Raw genomic sequence first — 21,031 nt, forward strand, 5'->3', positions numbered from 1 at the left:
GTCGAAGGTCACCATTATGAAAGTGCCCAGTTACCAGGTCAGCCAAATCGAAGACCTGACTCCCAAAACTTCAGGCACTCTGCAACAGAGATCAAATGTTAAGTCTAATTGCCAAGAAGGGTAGATATGAATGTGACCAATGAAAACCGATGATAGCCATTGCTACATCTGCTACTCATCCAAAATTTTCAGGTATCATTTCACAGAAAAATAAAGCACAATTCCTCAACTTGAAACCTAAGATAAACCGTGTGAGATTTAGACATAAGTAATTTGTGGGTATCCTGTTGTGCTCTGAAGTTTTTATGACAAAGCTTTGCTTATTTGTTTAAGTAATAAACATAATTTTAAACATAAAATAGATGTAATCACAAGAATAGTGTCCTAAAACGCGTTGAAAGTATTCTCTTTGAATTTCCAACTAGCACAAAATTTAACACCTTTCACTCACAAATGAAAAGATATTAACATTTAAATAAATTATAAATGAAAGTACAAGAATGGATATAAGTGCTGGAAGATACCATGATTAAAGTCAGTTTTTAGATGCATATGTAATGTTCATGCATGTGTAAATCACATAATGAGCAGAATCCATACCCATTGCCCTCAGAATACAAAGCTTTCCAGGAAAACCAGCAAAGATCATACAATACTTCTGCTCGTTCAACAGCCAAATTATCCCCAGAAATTTCCTTGCCAATACTAGCAAGCTCAAGTAGGTTAGAACTCGAACAGTCACAATCATTTCCTCCCAGCAATATAGACATGCATTTAGCGTATATGATGTGCAATCTATGAGTTCCAGCCAAAGCTCCTTGGCATTTACTTGCCAAGAAACTCAGTTATAGAAATTTAAAAAATCTACACTGAAGTTAGCCAACGTAACTCAAACTTACACCACCTTATGTCAGATAGTAAAAAATTTAGCAACATGCAAGGAACTCTGAACAATCTTCTTCCAAGACTGTGAAAGCAGTGGCTCAAGTGAATCATGCCTGCCCGTGTGCAATAATTAACTTTTGACCACAGGCTTAATCATGTTGCTAGCAATTGAACATCATTGGATCTAAAGCAATCATACAAAGTACATGTTTTGACAGCCAATTTCCCCTTGGAGGATCAAAACAATTTTACATGTTCTCTACCCATTACCCCTTCAACCAATTTTGTTGACCAATTCCAAAAACAAAGAATAATAAATTCAACTATGTTGATTTCTGCAATCACTTCCATTATATCATTACAAAGCTAGAAAGCACAAATTTACAATTCTTGACAACCTGTCACATGAGATCCAGATAATGAAAGAAACTCCTGACCTGGATAATCATACAAAGGCTAAACAAAACACAGAGGAAAAGGCAGAAGGGAGAATATCCATTACAAGAGAATGCAAATCTATATCCAAGTAGAAAATATTTGGTGAATGGTGATACAACAATAAAAAAAAAAAAAAAAATCGAAACTCCATCCCAAATAGAAACAAGAAGTCCCCCCATATAGAAACTTTATGACCTTGGGTACCAAATTCTTTCATTCCTTTTTAACCCCTTTGATTCAGGTCATCCATAGCCTACTTCAACTTCTTTATGTATCTCCCTCATTTCAATCCTCTATTCTCTCAGCTTCTGCCTCCTTAACTTGCCACTTAAACAGTTCTCATTTCATAAATCTAAATATAGATGAAGCTCAATCCACAATTCAAACAGCAAGCTGAGAGGCTCGAGACCTCTTACAAGAAAGAAAAACTCTGAGATACTTTGCTACAATTATAATAATACGCATACTAATACTACTACAATATGAAAGCATCAATCAAGTACATTTAATAGGTTTAAGAGATGCAAAAGAAGCTCATGAATTCATGAAGTGGATTTTCAAAGGTTATAAGAACATTAAATGAACAGTACCTAAGCCAATTAGTAGTCTCAGTACGTGTTGCCTACGGACAAACTCCCACTTCATTCGAATAAAACAAGTGAATGAACCAAATAATTTGAGTTCGCTTGAAAGACATTTCTGGCAAGTAATTTTATTAGAAGCAATTGTTGCTTCACCTTCCAATTGGCCATTAGAGTAGCTATTAGTAGCATTCTGTAGTACCCCTCTGACAAAACCAGACTTGCTGCCATGAGAAGACAGCTTTCTCGAACAAGTTACGGTTGAATTTTGCTCAGCTGCACAGGACTTTGCAGTAACCAGGGTTTCTAGCTCCTTCTTTGTCTTCCTGGACCTTTTAGTTTCTGTTTTTGCTTTTGTCTTTGCAGGCCTTGATAGAATGTTGATGCCTGGAATAGCTACAGCACAATCATTATCAATCTTATTTCCAAATTCAGCACTGATAGCAAATTCCTCCCCAAATTTATACTTCACTGAACTGGCTCCCTCAAGCCAGATAGCAAGATCATCCTTCTCAAGTGAGATCAAGCTTAGAAGAGATGATTCATATGGATTTCCTGAAGCACAATCGACACCCTTTCTGTACAAGTTACCAAGTTGCTCATTGATGCAACTTTCCAACACAAGTGAACACCTTGAGCAAGTCAGAAAGTCCTTTTCAACAGACAAAACTTGCATTGAAGTCTCTAATTCTTTTTGTGCTAAATCCAAAAGACTCATTCCATGGTATACCTTCCCTGTATAATTTGCCAGAAACCCAGTCAATATTACATATCTCCAATGATAAAGAGAGTCAAGGACCAAACACAGCATAAAAAGAAGCACCACAAAGTTTATTCACATGCCTAGACATGAGGAAAAACTAACAATGAATCGGGGCAAGCTTTGCAAGCAGGAGATACTCTTGCCTAATATGAACTGAGCTTCTGCCTCGGCTACATTTCCAAGTCTTTCATGGACAATACCAACCTAACATATATTCCAATAGTCAATAAAAACTGGTGTGAGATTAATAATTGAAATACCTACTGTTTTTAATACCATACATACCATACATACACAGTCAAGTTAAAAATGTGAAAACCTGCAGTGTGCTCTCAAGATAACAGCGGAGCACATTCCACGGGGTAAGTAAAAAGTCATCTGAATCCTGGGAGATATTATTACTGGGCCAATGTCTTAAAGCTACTTGATTTAACACCGAGAACTGACTAACACAAGCTGATGGCTTCCGGCTAGTAGTTTCCCCAAGTTTTTCATCATTTTCTTCATGCTGCTGAATTAAGAAAGAAAAATGCTGCTGCAAGAGCTTACCACGCAGCCGATGAGCTTCTTTTGCACAAAACAAAGCCTACAAGGACAAGAGACATAGTGAATTGGTTAGACCAACAGAAATATACATGTATTGAGTAAAATGATAGAGATAATGTCACTGGCAATCTATTATTTCAATTTGTACATCATAAATGATGATTTGAGATAGTCCTGATACTTTGAGATAGATAGTGCTAATACCCAGAAACCATATATAGTATGTAGTCTTATCATGAAGAGATCAAAAGTTCACGACGCCTGAAGAAAGTAAGGGTTTTAGCATATACATCTAGCAGGATGACTTTCATCCTCTTGTTGAATGAATTAAGAGAACATTCCATGTAAGTAACATACCTCAATAGTCCTTCCAACAACAATGAGCCTTTCACTCAAATCATGGTATATATATCCAGCTTGAAAAACTGAACTGCGGGATACAGAAACCTAGATGAAAGGTAAACATCAAAAGGCAATCATGAACATTATAAGCATTGAACTATAATTATTTAAACCCACACTTGATGAGCCTTACATTTGAAATGAGATTGGACGCAACCTCTTTCACTTCCTCATCGGAGATCTCTAATTGTAAAGAATGTTTGAGCTGATGGAAAGCTAGGGGGAAAACCGAAGATAAAAAAGAGAAGTTCTGCTGAAGCCCAACTGATAGTGGCTGAGAATCCTTCAAGCTAGCGATCCAAAAGTCAAGAGACTCTGCATCACTATCATAATGTTTAGAAAGAGCCTTTATAAATCCCTCATTGACAGATACAGCACAAAGTGCATGGTTAACCCTTCGCGATTCCCACAATGATAACAAACACTTCTTCAACGGAACGTTCATGTCTTTTAATAATTTAATCGTCAAATTTACAACATCTGAATGAAGAGTCATGTCACCCTAAAACGACGCAAAAGGTCATAATCAAGAGATAGCGTGAATTGAACAATACAGTTATATCTCAAAAAACTAGAACAGCATAACTGACTATCTTATTCCTCAGGGCACCTTAATGGATAGTAAGTCAGCAACATGATACAGTAGCAGCAACAAATAATCAAATTTCATGTCAGAATTGGCAATGATAGAGCGACCAGTAACATCAGTACTCAACCATAGCTTCACAGCTTCACGGATGTCTTCAAATATTTCCTGCTCAGTGTAAAAGTTAAAAAGAGATAATAGGACGAAAACCAAGAACACCTGCCAATTAGAGAAAATAAATGTTTATTATTCAAAGATAAAAACAAGGCACACCTTTGAGGTTGGATTGGCTTCTTGAGTGGAAAGAGCACGTAAGCAATACACAACAGCTAATTGATTAAAAACCTTAGCAGGTATACCATGAGTCACCCTAGATGAGTCTTTCTGTTGAATTTACTAATTAATGTCAGAATAACAATTGAAGACAAATTGAATTAATTAACGATGGACTAAACCGAAGAGCAGCCTGATGTTACTCACAATTGACTTAATTGCATTTGACAGACACTGAATACAATTTTTGAGACCTTCTATTCCAAAGGTTCTTGACAGCATTCCTTTCTTAACTAGAATAATTGATCTCTGCATGTACTCGCTAGAATGATACACTTCCTGCAAGAGAAAGTCAATGATTTCCATTTGCATCCTCTGACAAAATATAGGATACACGTTGCTCATCTCTTGATATACCAAAAGTTCCTGAAACAATATTCAAGCAGATTTAGATATCATTAATAGACATGATCAAGAAGAAGAGTAACAAAAACCAGAAAGCATAAGAACTCTTCATCAAATCCCTTTTGCTTTACAGCTATCAATTTGATGGAAGGGAGTTTACTTTACATGCCTCATTTACATACTCTGCAATCTTATTTTCAGATAACTCTTCATCAAATCCCTTTTGCTTGCCAGTAAGTATCTCAGAGAAAAGTATACAGCGACTCCATGAGGCTCTACAACATATTTCTAAAGCCTCTAAGGCCTACATGGTAAAGTACTGAACATGTCAGCAGCATAAAAGCAAAGAACTCAAAGCTCAAATAAACCCCCTGATAATAACCATGTGCAATTACCACATATAAGCATACTAACTTGTAAGAAAAAGTAAGTACGGTGCATGAAAAGCCATTTAACACATGGTGAACATCAATAGTTGGTAACATAATCCTTATTAGCATATCAACAACAGACCACAGGCATCAAAAATAAATGGTGATTTTCCAACATAGAAGCCAATCAGGATATGAACTTCCAGAATGGTTTTTGAATTGCAGCATAATAACTACCAAAAAATTGTGGATCAACTACACAGCTACCCTGTTAAGTTAGAAGAGTGAAAAAACTCGCCATACACTCCATGCATTAGAATATTGTCAATATATTTTGGCTTCATATTTGCTAGTTGTTACTGCCTCTTATACAACAATTCAAAGAAGAAACAGTCCATCGATCATGTAGATAACAAAGAGTAAAGATAACAGCAAAAAAAAAAAAAAAAAAAAAAAAAAAAACAAACAAACACTAGAAACTAAAGCTCGGAAATGCTATTATATTTTCAAAAACCAAGAAAAGACGAACCCATCCCACATTAACTGCTCTCAGTGAGCAGTCTGAGCACACATCAAAATTAGAATTCAATATTAATAGATTAAAAATTGAAGAACCCATTTGTGAAGCGCAATAGAAATGGATAAACAAATCAAGAATTGTAAAAAAACATTAAAAAATACAAAATAAAAGTAAATGAAAAAACCTCGTTCACTCGTTCAAGTTTGTAAAATACTACAAAATTGTTGTGAAGCATGGATATGGTGTGCTTCCACATTTGGGGGCGTAACAATGGAATGCATTCATTGGAGATAATATAGTTTATAAGCCTCGTACTTCCCTGAAATTACGAGGACATAATCAATTAGCTGAAAAGAACAACAAATTCATTCTGTACTCTTCGTCACCAATAGTGGCCACAGAGATGCTGAGGACAACCATGTCAAGGTCAGCACGAGACTCTCTATTCCTGTTACGTGTATGACCACAATTTAGGAACAGAAAAGGCTTTACAAAAGTCAATGCAGCTGGTACTCTAAAATGAATTGTCAGCAGAAGAGCTTTTTCTTCCTTTAAAAACAGAAGAAACAGAAAAGAAAAGATGGGATGTGTGTGTGTGTGTCAAGAAGGGGGGGGGGGGGGGGGTCTTCAATAACTTTGTCATGATAAATAGCAAAAAAAACATGGAAGACGATAAGTAACAATGGACCAAAACAGCTAGAATAAACCAAAAAAAGCCACTACTTACTGCTGACAATAGGGGAAAAATAGGCTGTATTCAAGAAATGGCTCCAAGATAAGCTTCAGGGCACTTCCTAAAGGGGGCTTGTTAGAGCAAATGGTTGATAATTAAAGTAATTAGCAAAAACAATAAGGAAATTTGATAGTAAAAGAGACAAAAAATTGGAAGGTGGGAAAATCCTTCAAGCAATTACTTGAAGACTATAAAACCCACCCAAGAACAAGGAGAATGTTTGTATTGATTTCAATTAGTGTTTACAAGAGTAATCTCTCACTAATTTCCACTCTAAAGCACAAGGATTTCAAGAACAAGAACCCTAGCTCTAATTGTGTTTCACTCAATTTTGGGGATAATAAACAAAATACCCTTAATGAGTATTTATACCCCCGACAGATCTGGACAGGGTATCAGGAAGGCACGGACGTGCCAAATATGGCACGGACGTGCAAGCCCAGATAACTCATTTCAGTAGCTACTGCCAAATATGGCACGGACGTGCCAAATATGGCACGGACGTGCTTCCCCTGTTCGCATCAGCACAGACAGCCCGTAGTAAAACAGCTATAACTTCCTCGTTTCTTATCGGAATTAAGCTTATGACCTATCATTGGAAAGCTCTTGAAACAAGCTTTCACCTCCAACTTGAATCACCTCAAAACTCTAAGTAGTTTGAGAGATATGCTCAGTTGAAGTTGACCCATCCAATGCTTCCTTGCTTAACACAAGCAATTCTTCCCCTTAGCTTATATGCCAAGCCTCGATTGATTCTCGAGTCACATTCCAACAATTCTCCACCTTGACAAGATAATCAATCATGTCAAGTATTCACAAAAAAACCATCCGAAAACAACGGATGTAACCAACATCTTCAACAAAGATGAAACCACCTACAAAAGGTGTAACCACCCTTACAAGGGTGTCAAAAAACAACATAGCTAATAACAACCAACCAAGTTTGAGCAATGCTCAAACTTTGCAACCGGCAAAGGCTTAGTTAACATATCCGCCGGATTCTCTGAAGTATGCACCTTCCCTAGTGCAACCTTGCCACTAGCAATAGTATCTCGAATATAGTGATACTTTACATCGATGTGTTTTGTCCTCCTATGAAAAGAATTTTGATTTCTAGCCAAGTGTATAGCGCTTTGGCTATCACTATACATCATAGGAACACATCTCTCCGACCTCAACTCTCCAACAAAGCCACCAAGCCATTGGGCTTCTTTAAACCCCTCCGTTAAAGCCATGTATTCGGCTTCCGTTGTTGACAAGGCGGTCACTTCTTGCAATGCCGACCTCCAACTAATAGCCGAACCACCGAGGCAAAACACATACCCCGAAGTGGACTTCCGATCATCAAGGTCACCACCATAATCGGAATCCACATAACCAATCAAGTCATCTCCATTCCGCCCATACTCAATACAAGTGCTAGAAGTACCCTGCAAATACCGAAGAATCCACTTGACGGCTTGCCAATGTGCCTTTCCGGGATTTGCCATGTACCTACTTACCACGCTTACGGCTTGAGCAATGTCCGGTCGAGTACAAACCATTGCATACATAATACTCCCAACCGCATTGGCATAAGGAATGGATGACATGAACTCCTTGTCCTCCTTGGAATTTGGAGAATCCAAGGATGACAATTTGAAATGAGATGCTAAAGGAACGGAAACGGGCTTAGCATCCATCATATGAAATCTCTCCAAGACCTTTTCAATGTACTTTTGTTGGGATAAGTACAAACTCCGTCTCTCACGATTTCTTATGATCTCCATGCCGAGAATTTTCTTTGCCGGGCCTAAATCCTTCATTTCAAATTCCCCCTTCAACATTTCTTTCACCTTCTTGACCTCAAACATGTCTTTTGCCGCTACAAGCATATCATCAACATATAGCAAAAGATACAACAAAGAGCCATCACTCACCTTCTTCAAGTATACACAACTATCATAGTCACTTCGGGAGAAACCATGCCCCAACATACATTGGTCAAACCGTTTGTACCATTGCCGAGGTGATTGTTTCAAACCATACAAGGACTTCTTTAACAAGCATACATGCTCCTCCTTACCCTCAACAACAAAACCATCCGGTTGCCGCATGTAGATTTCCTCCTCAAGCTCTCCATGCAAGAATGCGGTTTTCACATCTAATTGCTCCAACTCCAAATCATGCATGGCAACAAGAGCAAGTAGTGAACGTATAGAAGTGTGCCTTACCACCGGTGAGAAAATTTCATTGTAGTCGATTCCTGGGACTTGGCTAAAACCACGTGCTACAACTCTTGCTTTGCACCTTGGCTCCTCAATTCCCGGGATTCCTTCTTTGTACTTGTAGACCCATTTGCAATCAACAATTTTCTTGCCCCGTGGTTTCTCTACAAGCTTCCATGTTTGATTCTTGTGAAGAGATTCCATCTCTTCTTCCATGGCCAATTGCCATCTTTTAGAGTCAACACACTCCATTGCTTCGGTATATGAAGATGGCTCAAGATCGACTACATCACTAGCAACATTCAATGCATAGGCCGCCATCTCCTCAAATCCGAACCGGACCGGAGGCTTTATAGGCCTCTTAGCCCGTCCATGTGCTAGGCTTGATTTTTGCACTTGGTGGGAAGATTGTTCCTTCCTAGGTGTGGTGGCCTTCCTAGGGGAGGAAGTGGAAGGAACATCTCCACCTTTTTGTGGTGTCTCTACACCAACATCATCATCAAGAACTTCATCAACCTTCTCATGAGTATCAACACCGTCATCATTCTCCACCTCCTTCTCGGCAAGCTCAAAAGAAGAAGTATCACCCTTTTGAAGAAATACGGACTCATTAAAGGTAACATCTCGGCTAGTGATGATTCTTGATGTGCTAGGGTCCCAAAGTCTATAACCCTTGACCCCATCCGTGTATCCTAAGAAGATACACTTCTTTGCTCTAGGCTCCAACTTCCCGTCATTCACATATGCATAAGCCGGGCAACCGAAAACTCTCAATCCGGAATAATCTCCCGGTGAACCCGACCACATCTCCTCCGCCGTCTTCAACCCAAGAGCGGTGTGTGGTGATCGGTTTGCCACATGAGCCGCCATTTTCACCGCTTCGGCCCAAAATCCCTTGCTTAGCCCCGCTTGGAACAACATACATCGAGCCTTTTCAAGCAAAGTCCTATTCATCCTTTCCGCCACTCCATTTTGTTGTGGTCTACCGGTACAAGTGCGATGACGAGCAATGCCAAGTTTCTTGCAAAACTTGGTGAATTCTTTCTCTACAAACTCGAGCCCGTTATCCGTTCGCAACCTCTTTATTTGCCTTCCGGTTTGCTTCTCAATCAAGGTTTTCCAATCTTGGAACTCCTCAAAGACTTGATCTTTGCTTTTCAAGAAGAAAACCCACACCTTCCGTGAATAATCATCAATAAAGGTGAGCAAATAGCGGTGACCACCCAAGGATGGCTTTCTAGAAGGACCCCATAAATCCGAGTGAATATAATCAAGTGTACCCTTGGTTCTATGTGTGGCCGCCTTGAAGCTAACCCTTCTTTGTTTCCCGAACACACAATGCTCACAAAATTCCATAGAACCCGTAGCTTGATTTCCCAATAGACCTCTCTTGGACAATTCCGACAAACCTCTTTCACTCATGTGCCCAAGCCTCATATGCCACAACTTCGTATTATCGGACTCGGACATTGACGAAGACACCGCCGATGCCGAACTCTCAACCGTCGACCCGATTAACTCATAGAGTGAGCCAATCTTCTTGCCTTTCATCACAACTTGAGCCCCCAAAGCAACCTTAAGCTCACCCTTTTCAAGAGTGCACCGGCAACCATTGCTATCCAAAGTGCCCAATGAGATCAAGTTCTTAGTCATATCCGGAACATGACGCACATTTGATAGAGTACGGACCATTCCATCAAACATCTTGATCCTAACCGCCCCAATCCCGGCAACCTTGCAAGCCGCACTATTGCCCATTAATACCACTCCACCTTGAACACTATCATAAGTAGAGAACCAATGTCGATTGGGAGTGATATGATAAGAACACCCCGAATCAAGTATCCATTTGTCATTGGACCTTGAATTCGATTCAACTGCAAGAAGAATTGAATCATCACTATCACTATGAGCCACCGCCGCCGAATCGTCATGGTAAGATGTGCTAGCAACACTCTTACCTTTATCCTTTTTCCCCTTCTCCGGGCAAAACTTCCGAATGTGGCCTTTCTTACGGCAAGCATGACAAACAACATTCTTAAGCTTAGATTTTGATCTAGACTTAGAAGTACCGGATTTAGCACCGAAATTGTTCCTCTCCTTTGGTCTACCTCTCGCAACAAGACCTTCACCACCATGAACAAGGTCATCATTTCTAGTTAATTGATTTTCAATTAACTCCCTTTGCAACAACGCACTCCTAACATCCTCAAGTGACAATTCATCTCTACCATACAAAACCGTCTCTCTAAAATGCTTATAATCGGGAGGCAATGAACACAACAAACGTATAGCTAAATCTTCATCATCTAAAGTAACATCTATATTATGCAAGTCCATAACTATAGAATCAAACTCATCAAGATGAGATTTCAAGGATTTACCTTCTTCAAGTTTGAGGTCATGTAGTTTGCTCTTCAACAAAAGTCGATTGGTTACCGATTTTGTCATGTAAAGCGACTCAAGCTTCAACCATAACCCCGCTGCCGTTGTTTCCTTCGCTACCTCCCTCAACACCTCATTAGAAACGCTCAATTGAATCAAGGAGAGAGCTTTCTTGTCTAACTTTAAGAATTCCTCCTCCGACATAGCCGAAGGCTTCTTCTTAATCCCAAGCATTGCCTCATCCAAGCCATTTTGAACCAAAATGGCATTCATCTTCAACTTCCATAACCCAAAGTTGATTGACCGATCAAATTTCTCAATATCAAATTTTGAACCTCCCATGGCCAAAATACCTTCAATTTTCAATCAACCAAGAACAAGCCCTAATTTTACCCAAGGATCTAACCTAGCTCTTGATACCAATTTGTTAGAGCAAATGGTTGATAATTAAAGTAATTAGCAAAAACAATAAGGAAATTTGATAGTAAAAGAGACAAAAAATTGGAAGGTGGGAAAATCCTTCAAGCAATTACTTGAAGACTATAAAACCCACCCAAGAACAAGGAGAATGTTTGTATTGATTTCAATTAGTGTTTACAAGAGTAATCTCTCACTAATTTCCACTCTAAAGCACAAGGATTTCAAGAACAAGAACCCTAGCTCTAATTGTGTTTCACTCAATTTTGGGGATAATAAACAAAATACCCTTAATGAGTATTTATACCCCCGACAGATCTGGACAGGGTATCAGGAAGGCACGGACGTGCCAAATATGGCACGGACGTGCAAGCCCAGATAACTCATTTCAGTAGCTACTGCCAAATATGGCACGGACGTGCCAAATATGGCACGGACGTGCTTCCCCTGTTCGCATCAGCACAGACAGCCCGTAGTAAAACAGCTATAACTTCCTCGTTTCTTATCGGAATTAAGCTTATGACCTATCATTGGAAAGCTCTTGAAACAAGCTTTCACCTCCAACTTGAATCACCTCAAAACTCTAAGTAGTTTGAGAGATATGCTCAGTTGAAGTTGACCCATCCAATGCTTCCTTGCTTAACACAAGCAATTCTTCCCCTTAGCTTATATGCCAAGCCTCGATTGATTCTCGAGTCACATTCCAACAGGGCTCCATGTCTTCTGTAACTATCCTTTTCCTTTCTGAAGTTACAAACTCAGCAAGGGGCCAACACAAGAACTTCAAAGCATCCAGATAAAACGACAGATATGCTTCTCCATTAATTGACTTACAGAATTTTGAAGCCTAAGAGCTTAAACATAATGATTCTTTCTCGTCAAAATCCCAGAATGCACGACTTTCTGGCTCATCACAGACTTCTGAGTTGGAAGTGTAGTAATTCTTGCCGAAGCTCAGCAAAGCAGATATATGTTGTAGTTTATCCCAGCCTTCGGGCAAGACCCCCACAGAAGGAGCAGAGCTCTTTGAAGCTGAAGACAAACAGCTGTTTGGTTCAAACCTGAACTCAAAAAAATAGAGCTCTAGAGCATGAAGCTGCTGAATAAGTTTGAAGTTTGCCAAATCCTGCCCAGAAAAATCACAAGCAACATTGAAATTGTGCTAGTAAATAACATGGAAAAACATATATCAAAAAGTTATTATTTGTAAAATTCCAACTAAGAACCTGAGAAAATTTGCTATTGTACAGATGCGTAGCAATGGAGAAGCGGATATCCTTGCATGCTGGTCGGCATTTGTATGTAATTTTGATACAAAATTTACAAATTCTTCTAGTTCTTCCCATGTTGTTCCCTAAAAAAATTAAAGAAATTTAAATATAAAACAAAAAAAAATGAACTTTAAGGGCTCGTTTGGCATCACTTTAGTTTTCAGTTTTTTGGTTTTTTTTTTTGAAAGTCATATGATATATTTCATCAAAAGAATAAAAAATTAGTCAAATTTATTAGGATCATCATGATTTTGAAAACTGACAACAAAAAAGTGCAAACCAATTTTTCTTGTTTCCTGTTTTTTGTTTTTTGTTTTCGAAAAACAAAAACAAACGAGCCCTAAGCAAATATCCTTGGTGTTATATTAACCAGGCAAAGCATATTCCTCGTCTCAATTCAGCTATTCTGTAATTTGAATCATCAAACACATGCAACCTTAATTTCTAAAATTATTAATACAGCAAAAACAGTTTAATAATATAATCATCACAAATGAAAATCACCTGCTGACTTCGAGCATCCAACAATCGTATGTACTCATCAAATGTATCTGCACAGAAGCGTGCCAAAACCTTTTCAAAACTCGCAAACTTCTCTAACCAAAAAAAGTGCAGAAGTCTTCATGTGAGTTAATAGCATCCACTGCAGCTTAGTACGTGCACTGGCTTCCAAATGCCTAAGAGCACCAATTCAATAAAAGTAGAAGCTCTTGACAGAGAGAGCATCAAGTAATAATTCAAACAATCATAGCATGTAAATCAATTCTAACCCAAAATGATGAGTTCTAATTCGGTTGAATAATTAAAATTCATCAGAAAGAGGAACGAGGTTGCCCTTGGAAACCTTACATTTTGGATATTGAAGAAGATTAACAACACCAAGATCCTCCAAAACCCTAAATCCCTCATTAATCGCATCCTCATACCTTTGCCACCTCATCAAGCAATGCACATAACTACATCTCTGCAAATGCACACAATACGGCTTACAATCCAAGGACAACTGAGAGGGAAAGAGAGGAAGGGTAGTGGTGAAATCGTACACTAGAAAAAGGAAGGAGGAGAAAATGAGCGCCAATTATTAAAAATTAATATGCACCAGGACTCCAGAAGTACGGTGTACGTACTTCAACCTATTTTTTTGCTCCCTGTCCTTTTCAAATTGGTTTGGAATTTCCTTCGGCCCTCTTTTTTTAGAGTTGTTGTGCTCTGTTCTATCATGTTCTGTTCTACTCTGTTCTACTCTATTGAAATCTGTCCTGCTGCTCTGCTCTGCCCTGCTAGAAGCTCAAAAGAATAGGGGCCTTTATCGTTGTTCAAATTGCAAGATGAAATAATTTGATTGTTGACTTTCTTTGTGAATTCAAAGATTTATACTAATAAATATAAACCCTAATTTTGCCCCAAATCAATTTATTTATGTAAAAGTAACAACAAAATTTTAAAGGCAAAGAAAAGAAGACTGAATTAGGGTTAAAATCCAAAGTTTTACCTACAGTCTCACATAGATATATAAACCATGCCTACCAAAAGTACCAAATACTAACATACCTGTCCTTTCAAAGTCGCATCACTAAACTCCCCTTTTCTCCATGATCTTAGACTTGATATACTCAGGCCCTGTTCTGTTCACCTTATTTTCACTTATTTCAGGATTAATAAGTTCATATAAGTTCAGATAAGATAAGTTCAGGAAAAATAAGTTCAGATAAGTTGTGATAAGGGTTAATTAGCGCTACCCAAGTTTAATTTATAACTAAAATAAGTTCTAATAAGGGTTAATAAGTTTAGATAAGTTCTGATAAGTTTAGATTAGATCAGATAAGTTCAGATAACTAAAAATCAGGTGAATAGAACACACCCTCAATGCCAAAAAAATACCCCCAAGGATCACACCAAACCTAATGGATGAAAGGCTTCCAGTTAGCATAAAGTTAAGGAAGCCACCAACAGACAAAATTGTCCCTGCAAATGTAACAAGTATATAAGAGAGACCAATCTAAGAAAGATTGAAAACTACAGTAAAGCAAACCATTGAACTAATTCAGGGAGAAGAAAACATGGATTGGAGTCATTGGACTATGAAAGTTCCAAATAATCCAGAATCTGATATCAAATGACAAAATTGGAAACTTTGATACATAAAATATGATACAGACTTTGAATACATCATCTAGATCACGAGCAGAAGAAAAGGTCTCCACTACATCCTTCACAGGTTCCTCCGAGTTCTCTGCTGCCATAGCAAGATATTGTCTACCCTCTTCACTCAACTCTACTATCATAACACTTAAATCTAGCCTCGCCCGATCAACTTGAATCTTCAATGTCTCGGCAGTGTCCTTCAAGGCAACAGTTGTCTTCTTCATATATACTTCATATGCTGCACTATTCAGTGGGGACACCTTGCAGCATAGAGGATACTCAGGAGAGGATAATATGTTATAGTGCACAAACTGGACATAAGTTGCACTATTCACGAAAGAGTAGTAAAAACATAATACAATAGGGAGATTGACATTTAATAAAAAAATAAAATAAAATAAAATAAAATAAAATAAAAAAACTAGTTATTGGCCCGAGCGATGCCCCGATTCATTATAAATTTATTACTTTAATCAAACTATACTTTGGCCTTGTTTTACACTGAGAGCTTAAATAGTTTTTTTTTATTTTTATTTTTTATTTTTTATTTTTTTTTAATATAGAACAAATGATAAATCAAATATTTATAATTTTGATGTCAATATATACTATTAAAGATTATTGCTCGTACTCTGTAACTACAATTTTATGAATTGATGCACAAAATATGATTAATTTCTTACAAATTATATTATTGTGCAATTACTAAGGATTTCAAGGGGAATTTAAATAGGGTGGTTACACATATGAAAAGCTTTTCAATCAAATTACATTTTTGTGCAATTAATAAGAAGGAAATTTAAATAGAGTAGTGGTTATACATACATATAAAGAGTTTTTCAATTAAATTAAAAATTAATACATGGAGGTTAAACCAATGAAGAGTTTTCCAAGAAGCTAAGACTAAACATTACTACATTACACCTCGATTATGTGCAAGCTTGGAATATGATGTGGTGCAATAACCAAAAAAAAAATGAAACACATGGAAATATAACACTTCTTACATATAGATAAAAAAAAATAGTAATAATAAAAGCCCTACAAATACTAACAACATGAACAAAGATTAATAGGAGTAAATAGCTATGTAAACTAAGAAATTAAGAATTATATACACTTTCCAATAACCTATAAACTTCATCAACTATACTGATCAAAACGAGTGATATAATGTGGTTTTCAGTGCCATGAGCCGGCACTAAAGCCATTTTAATTTTGGCATGATTAAATTTATACACCAGCAATGACCAGGAGGAGAAAATAATCAATTTTGAAACCACCCATTTCCCTCCAATCAGCTGCTCATTTGCTTCATCTACCTTTGGCTTTTCAATTATCACAATAGATTGTACGATTTTATTAGAGGCTCGTGAAAATTATACGCACCAACTATTAGAGGCAAAACATCTATATTCTCTAGGTAGTAACCACTAACCACCCTTCAAGATTCTAGAATGTCAAATATTACTACCAGCTTGAGAGAGAATCTGGAGTGGTAGCACCGGCTAGTTCAACCCCGAGGGTTACTCGTTTGATTCACATTTTATTTTTATTAGGGGCATGGAGAAGTCGAGAGCACAGTGAAACAATCATGCCTTAACCAACCTTACTAGCACAGATTGTTGACCCACTTCTTCAAAAGACACAACATAACAATGTAATTACCATCCAAATGTTTGAATCACCCAATTGACCTACATTTCCAATCACATTACTCACAATACTTCAAATTCATCAAAAATTGCAGTTCTTTCGCCCAACAATCTCTTAATAAAAAAAACCTCCATTTTGTACAATCAAAACCCTCTAAACAGTATAATAATCACAAAAAAGTTGGACCAATTATTGTTTCATCTTCTTATTAAACACAATAAAAAACACTTAAAATTCTAGACATTAATTACAAGCAAATAAAACGCTAAAAATATTTTCATATATGAGCTGCAATATAAGATTATAATTCTTGATTACAAAAAATATTACTAAGCAGAGGATATTGCAATTTTTTTATTATAAAAAATATATTGCTAAAACTAATTACAAAAATTATACTGAGTAACAAATATGATAAGTCAGAAACATTTGCTTGACTTTGCGGACCACCGTGTCAATAGTTATCATTTTCCATTGGACCGCCATTTGCCATGTGAATAGAACCAGCACTTGATAGAATTTGGGCGCACGTGAAAGTTTAATTAACCCGAATATCATATATTAATTTTTTTAATTTCATAAATTTCATCATAAATTGTACAAACATGTTTGTGAGAGCTCATGTCTTTCATTCTATTGATAGAACCCTTAGTTTCTATCAACCATAACATTGGTGGAGCTCTTTTGTTTGGCCCACCTCTTATTCAGGCACACATAACATATTTATAGTGGTATTTTCCCACTTTCTAGATTTTTTTACACTTATCTCATATTACATGTACCTAGACTTTTCTACACCAAATATCTTTGATATTTTACAAGATTTTTTTAGATACAAACCTTTTCTTGATTTTTCTACCTTATTCTAGATTTTTCTAGATTTGTCTAGTATAAACAGAGCTAATCACCTCATTTTGCTGGTTGGAAAGCATAAACAAATCCTTGAAGCTGTGCTGACTGTGACTGGAAGTGAGATGACTAGATGTGTGTTTTTCATGCTTGTAAAAAAAACAAGTCATGGTATCAGAAAAGGGATTACAGAAAGCGAAAAACTAGCAAAAAGTTTGATACTGTGGGATGAAAGGACACACTAAGGAAGAGTGCTTCACGAAACATATACAGACTGGTTTAAGAACCCGAAACTAAATAAGATTCTGTAGGTAAACTGGGAATGCAAGCAAGCAGGAAGATATTGATAGTTTTCATATTTATAGACAATTTCTATTCCGTATAATATTAATGAAAAAGTTTCATGATCATAAATTCATAATAGAGCCAAGAGAAAACTCATGAAATCGATTGAGATGTCTACCTACAAAAAATTCCAAACACTGCTCTATCTACTCACCTAAAAGCTATAAAAGGTTTTTGCATGGTTGGGTTTGCAATGATTCTTTCATTTAAGAACAACATGGCCTATCGATATTTTTCAAATTTCCATATAAGACGGTAATCAACCCAACAAGCAGACTTAATTCTTTTTCCATTGGACGATGATAGCCCCACAAAATCTAGTTGGGGTTAGGGTTTACCAAAAAACAAAAAAAAATTAAACCATAATTCACTTACCGTCGGCGGGCTATCGACGGTGGATGGACGGGAGAAAGGTAGGGGAACGGCGGCGGTGGCGGCGCCGAATCTTCCTCTTTCTCTTTCTCCCTTTCGTTCTTACCCATGTTCCATTGCCACATTTTTAATATATCCCCATCATCCTTAAGCTCCAACTTCCTATTTGTCCTAGGCTTATTGACAGACAAAGTGAAGAATTTAGGTAGAAACACATTTTGTTTCACTGAGCATTCAAACATATCTTCATACAACCCCATTAGGTGGCACTTATCAGTATCTTCAACTAGAATGTCAAAATCCTGAGACTTATCATCCTTCTTACCATGGACTAACAACCATACTCCACTCATCCTATATAAAAAATCATATTAAGAGAGAATAATTACATTCCACACATATGAAACTGAACAAAACTAAACTAAACTAAACTAAACTAGAACACACAATCAACAATACAGTTCTAATACCCTAACCCTAGATCGTCAAAATCACTTCACACTACCAAAATCAATTCAAATACTCAAGCAACAATTAACAAAGTAATCGTATCAATAAATGCAACAAAACTTCATATAAAACACAAGTCATTCACAAATACCTTAAAACCCTAGATTACGTGCACAATTTTGACTTTCGAAATTCAAAACGACACAACAGAATTTACCTTATTTGCTGTATGAAAACCCCAACCTTCGAATTTTATCAAATTCCCTTTCACGAACCCAAACCGTTTAGCAGACCTTCAACAATCCCCATTTTTGCCTGATTCAAACAAGATTTCAGTCCACGAGTCCCCCTTCCTTCAAATCCTTACCATGTAACTCTTTCTCTGAGGAAATTTCGTGCAGAATTTCAATGGTGAAGCAACGAAGAACAGGGGAGAGATAGTGGGAGAGAGATGACTGTGAAGGAGGAAAAATGAAGACTTTTGGTCTTCATCAAGAAGTCAAGAACAAATATGGCGCACACATTGATTAAGGGCAATAAAGTAAAAACTCACTAACGGGGAGTTAACGTCAGTTAGGTAAAAGCGTATTTAATGCTAATGTACAATAACTGATGGGTATTTGGTGAATTTGAAAGTTTTGATGGGTATTTGGTGAATAAAAAAATTACTCGGGGGCATTTGGAAGATTCTAAATTGTGATAAAATAGGTAGTTTTTATATTTTTATTTGAAAACTCACGATATTATGCAATATTGTTACTCGTATTTTTTTTTTGTTTATCTTTTAATGGCACTTTGGGTGATCCATAATTTGGACACCAACTTTTTACTCTCCTCTCCTTTTACTTATATAATAGAGATAAAATCGTTTAACAAGTGTCAATTTCGTAACAAAATTCGGAAAAAAAAAAAAATTTTGTTTACAAAAGTTTGGTTTGATTGTACGTATACATTTGACTGAAATTTTGATAAAATTCAAGTTAAAACAATGTACAGTCATAATTGTTATATACTCCGTATAAGATAAGAGATTTTGAAATATTTTGATTACTTATCAAGGAGATTAATTCGAAAATCCTTAAAGAAATATGGCGGTTTCTTATTTGGTAGAGGCCTATTAGGTTTAAGAGTAACTAGTTCTTTGGCCTATTTGAGGAACGGTCTGATTATAGGCCGGGTAATTTTTTTTTTTTTTTAAAACAAGATTATAGGGTAAAGTCTTAAAGATAAATATTATGCGTGAATTGAATTACAATGCATGTGATGTGATAAATTATTGAAATTTGGGATCTTTAAAGGAGAAAATACAAGTGCATCTACATCTTTTAAAAACAGATTCATTAAACCTATTGATTTACTTGGGGGGGGGGGGGGGGGGGGGGGAACTCATGTGCACCTAGAAATGGGTTCACTCAAGAGAATATTTTTGCTTATTCGATAATTTTGCTCATTTGATATTAGTACAAATTATCAAATGAGCAAAATATACTCTTGGATGCACCTAGATAAGAATTTTTAGGAAAAGAAATATGCCCAAAAAAGGATACATAGAAAAACGTTTAACAACTGGAGGAAAGATGATGAACTCAAAAAGAGTTGTAAGTTTTTTATTTTATAAAAAAGAAATTTTGACAATTACCACCTACTATTGTTTCTATTTTAGCAATTATTACCTACTATTATTTTTTTTGAAAATTACCATCAACTTTTTTTTAAACACCAAAAGTTCCCACATAGTTGGCTTTCAACCACCTTATGATGTCATGTGGGCCCCACATAATACCTTTCCTCCCTTTTTCCCTCCTATTTCTTATTTCTCACTCGATACTTCACTCCCAGGTTTAATTTTTTGCTGATAGAAATCGAAAATATTGCAATTCACTTCTCGAAACCAAATAATTGATTGAATATTGTTTGCTTATATGCCATGTGTGGTAAGATATTTAAAACGTGCCTACAATGATAATTGTAGCCTTGCGGGGACCTTGGCCGAGTATGGACAACTTCTGGCTTATATGCATTTTCGCTAAGATATTTAAAACGTGCCTGCACTATAATTGTAGCCTTGCGGGCCTACTCTAATAATTGTAGCCTTGTGGAGACCTCAGCCGAGTATGAACCACTTCTAGCTCTAGCTTATACGAGTACTCCGTATGTCATTTAACTCATTTTTGCTAAGATGTTTAAAACGTACCTACACTAATAATTGTAGCCTTGTGGGGACCTCGTGGACCACTTCTAGGCTTCTAGCTAAAACTTTTTCCGTATTTTCATTTTCTTGGACCATACTTAGTTGTATACCACCGAGTGGGTATGCATCTTGCTAGTTTGAATAATATAGTACGTACATATATAATCCTACTAAACTTTATTAAAGTAGATTTTATTTATTCTCTTTTCTATAATGAATTAATTGACACATAAGTATATT

The 21,031-nt window shown here is 36.8% G+C and overlaps 1 pseudogene; it reads right to left on the minus strand.

Annotated features, from left to right (window-relative positions):
- The window catches only part of LOC145571384 (uncharacterized), a 30,241-nt pseudogene extending 11,738 nt beyond the window's left edge, over positions 1-18,503 (minus strand).
- Between the last annotated feature and the right edge of the window lie 2,528 nt (positions 18,504-21,031).

The sequence above is a fragment of the Chenopodium album genome, chromosome 12, assembly GCF_948465745.1.
Source record: "Chenopodium album chromosome 12, dcCheAlbu1.1, whole genome shotgun sequence".
NCBI classification, from domain to species: Eukaryota; Viridiplantae; Streptophyta; class Magnoliopsida; order Caryophyllales; family Amaranthaceae; genus Chenopodium; species Chenopodium album.